Genomic DNA, 4,193 nt, shown 5'->3' on the forward strand with positions numbered 1-4,193 from the left:
CATTCAATAACAAAACTGACACGTTGAATGTTAAATAGTAAATTTTAATTTGCATAGTACTGAGAATATATGTTTACTATGAATTTTTTGTTTGAATTAATATATTTCGTAAATTTACTTTTATTTCTAAGTTTTGAAATATTTGATTTTTTATAACATAATAAATACTTATAATAAATACTAATATCAGGTTATCTGTTATTAATCAAGTTATTAATATTTTTATTACAGTGTCAAATTCAATATCTATCACATATGTTGATAAACCGGATCTTAATAAGGAACAGTTGCAAATAGCACAAGATATTGCTATTATAAAAGGTAATCACATATATTTTTATTTTAAATAAAAATAAATTTTAAATTTTGTTTATACAGTAAACATTAAATATTATATTTCTTTTTAAACTGCAAAATTCTTTGACGTCTTTTTATAGCTATATGATCTTTAATGACGCTATATATACGATTAAACTTTATGAATGTTATTAAATTTTTTAAAATAATTGGTTGAATTTTCAACTATGATTCTTCCTCTCTTTCTCAATTATTTTATTTGATGATTTAATTTTTGTATTGTCTATTTTATTCGATTAATTCAATATATTGTACTTAAAATTTTATGTAAACTATATCGGAATTTTGTAATAGAGCATGATCCGGAGCTAAGTGCCTTATGACGAAATAACTCCTACTTCACTGTTATATTGTAGAAACTGAATTTCACTAATTGCGGATTACTACTCATACTCTTCATGTGCGTATATAGAGAAAATTTTGCGCCTTACTTTTACTTTATTACAAAATGCCAATTTATTAATATGATACTTATAAAATAGACTTATTGTCATTTAATAAACTGAATTATTTGAAAAATACAATTCATGTCCGATTTCATCAACGGTGATTAAACATTTAGTTTTAAACTGTGTTCAAATAGAACTCAGATTTTCTTCAAAAATTCAAAATTTTAATGTCGTTAGTAAAATTGGGGATTATTCGATTTTTCACAATAAAAAAAGAATTATATTATTATTTAAACTATATATTAGATGTTTTCTACAATTTTTTAGACCAATATGGTTCCATACGTCGTATGCATGCTTCGATTCTTCTAACATTAAAAAGTATTGACGAAAGATTACATAAAATGGAGCATAAAAATGTAACACAACCTGAAAAAATGCAATATCCACTGTTACTACCATTACTACCATTAAAAGACCTTCAAAGTATTGCTAATGTTACATCCGGAGGATTTCACGATTTCCCTTTTCGCATCCATTATATAAATTATGCTAAACAAGCTAAGGGATTGTCTGTAAAATTTACAACACTTATATCCGGAACTCCACGATTTCTCTTTTATAAATAACACTATCACCCGGCTATTATAAGAAAAAAATCAAACATTGTTCTCGGAATATATATATAATGGCCACATATTACATCCGGAGCAATAAATAGAAGCAAAAAAAGGAGAAATCGTGCGACGACAAAATTACAAGCAACGATGCTTATTTAATAATTCATATGGACGAATAATTCATGACGAACAAAGCCTGGACTCAAAAGAGAAAAAATTTAAACGTTATTAAAGTCTGGCAACAACCAGAGATAAGATTGAGTCGCGACGCCGGACGGAAACTATAAAACTATAAAATCGAAATTTACAACCCGGCTTTGTTTGTTCGAACCTATGTTTCATCACGAACGGAAAGATGATTCATATGGAAAGCGAATCCCAAATAAACGGACGCGGCGATATAAAAAATCGAGACCGAACGTTCCAAGAAGAAAAACCGAAGATAACGAATCCCTTAAGCGATTGGGTGATGCAACTGCTCGCCCCTCTTAGAGTTAAGAAAAATCGGGAGAAGATGGAAAATTAGCCAACGAAAGATCATACGAGAATATGATTGGTAGTGAACGTTGGTGAACTACCCAACGAATAAGCTCAAAATTTCAACAACAAGGAATCTCCAGGGAAAGGGAAAAAGCTCAAAAAGCTTCACCCAATCAAATCCTCATCTCACCCACCAAACTAATCTCACGCCCTTTTCCTAAGCCCTATAAAATACGCAGCTTCGAACGGCTCGAGCATTCATTCATTCATTTTTCATTCAAAAAATTCAAAGTTCAAGTTCGCACTCACATCCACGCGTTGCACGTGTCGAAGCTGTGCGCGTTATTTTCAAAATCGTTGTAAACTTAGAATCTGTGCTTAAGAATCACATACATTAAAACTCCGACCAGCCCACCGTTGAAGCATCCCCAGAGCGGACAGCCTGCGCTGCGTCAAGCACCTTTCAACCCGCAGATTTCCATAGTTCTTCCCTTTCTCTTCTTGTCTAACTAATAAGTAAGTTTTTTCTTTTTTTTTTCTCTTTTTCGGTTTTACTTCAATTTTCCATTCAACTCGCCAGGAATCAATCGCTAATGAGCAATCACAGCCGTTCATGTCCCAACTCCTTGTTCCCAATATTATTATTTTTATTTCGGATTAATACAGCAATTCTCATTTTAGACAATTCCCGACTTTCCCTCTAAATATTTCTTAAATCTCTATGTAAATGAAATGAAAATTCTACTTCCATTCTTAAATCTTAGGTTTTGATTTGATTTAATAGTTAAAATATGAATCTCAACGCATAATTACTATTCCCGTAACCGAAATCAATCAATTCCATCTTCTCCTACTCAAATGTAATAGAATTAAGTTTTTTTATTTTTTATATTTTATACTATAACTCCTAGCGATAATGCGTAATACTAATTTCTTCAATAACCTTTAATTAATTTCTTGTTTTGTTCACTTTTACAATTATGTATCGATATTAAACAATGTATATAACTTTTAAACTTCTGAATAATCATTACCTAATCGTTTCGTATTTTAAACTAACCGATTACGTACTGCTGTCTTAATTAATAATGATTACCTTGTTATATTGTTTTCTTTTTTTTTCCTATTAAATAACCATAACCGATAATGTATTCATTTGCTAATTCCTTTTGAACCTTTATGTATGTAAAATTCAAATATTAGAATATATGTTAAATTTTAGTTTAAAAGAAGCTCCAATGTAAAATTTTATTTCATCAAACCCATCTCGTACTCACACACTAACCTCCCGACTCGAAAAGATTACACTCGGTCCGATCCCGAGTTATAGAGATTGAATTCTCTGATTCAAATTAGGACCAACGATCGCACGATTTTGAAAAGGCGTTAAAGCGTGTCATTACACGTTGACGCATAATTTCGGAATCTTCGAAAGTGCGTTCGGCTCGTGCCGCACGTCCCACTAGTGCGGTCACGAGAATAAAAGAGTTTTTGTTCCATCCTTCCCTGCCTTCCTTTCCTTAAGGCTGGATGTAACACTAACTTAGAAGAACTTCTCACAACCAACGATTCAGCTCTTTCTCAATATGTAAGTATAATTTCTAATAATAGAATTTATAATTTTAAATAATAAGAATAACTTCTAAAAATATTTTTCTTTTTTTAGACAAATTTTGTTACCAATATTGGAGAGCATACAGCAAAAGAGAATATTCATAGAATTTTAAGAAAAGTTTTTTCTGATGAGTGTGCTAAACTTTGTTCATGGAAAAGGGAAAAAAAAAACAATTATGCTGTTTATAATTTACGCATAATTACAGAAATTAGCCAAGCCGTTACTTTATCTTACGAACTAAAAGAAATTGAATTTGAAGACGTTACTGCAGAATGGTTTCGTTTTGCAAAACAACGAGCTGCAAGAAAAAGTCAGCATTAAAGGAATAATGATTTCTAATACATTTATTAATGTAAAATTATTGGTCTAATTTGTGCTAACAAATCTTTATATTTTAGATATGTCATTTATATGTCAATTATTATGTCATTTAACGTATTGCATAATACATCTCAATATTATAATTTTATATTGTAATTTTATTAATACATATGTACGTTTTAAAAAATAAAACTTTTTTACTGTATATTTATTGAAACGATTATTTTCCTTTAATATAAACGTAACGTCCTTTTTATCACTATAATTATATCTCATTTATATTTAATTTATATATATGTTATATAAATCGTATGTCATTTCTTCGTAGTTACATTCGCAGTTAATATGTAACATGTATATAACAGCTATGACCTACGGTGATTTATTTCAACATAAATATGTCGTTACTGT

The 4,193-nt window shown here is 29.7% G+C and overlaps 2 long non-coding RNA genes across 2 annotated transcripts; both read left to right on the plus strand.

Annotated features, from left to right (window-relative positions):
* The first annotated feature begins 81 nt into the window (after positions 1-81).
* Positions 82-881, plus strand: LOC120359754. The gene is made up of 2 exons (XR_005576542.1): positions 82-321; positions 652-881. It is a non-coding gene; the product is annotated as an uncharacterized LOC120359754 (long non-coding RNA).
* A 2,385-nt stretch (positions 882-3,266) lies between these two features.
* On the plus strand, positions 3,267-3,987 carry LOC113004450. Its single transcript, XR_003269043.2, has 2 exons — positions 3,267-3,434; positions 3,513-3,987. It is a non-coding gene; the product is annotated as an uncharacterized LOC113004450 (long non-coding RNA).
* The last annotated feature ends 206 nt before the right edge of the window (positions 3,988-4,193 follow it).

This window comes from Solenopsis invicta, chromosome 16, assembly GCF_016802725.1.
Source record: "Solenopsis invicta isolate M01_SB chromosome 16, UNIL_Sinv_3.0, whole genome shotgun sequence".
NCBI lineage: Eukaryota > Metazoa > Arthropoda > Insecta > Hymenoptera > Formicidae > Solenopsis > Solenopsis invicta.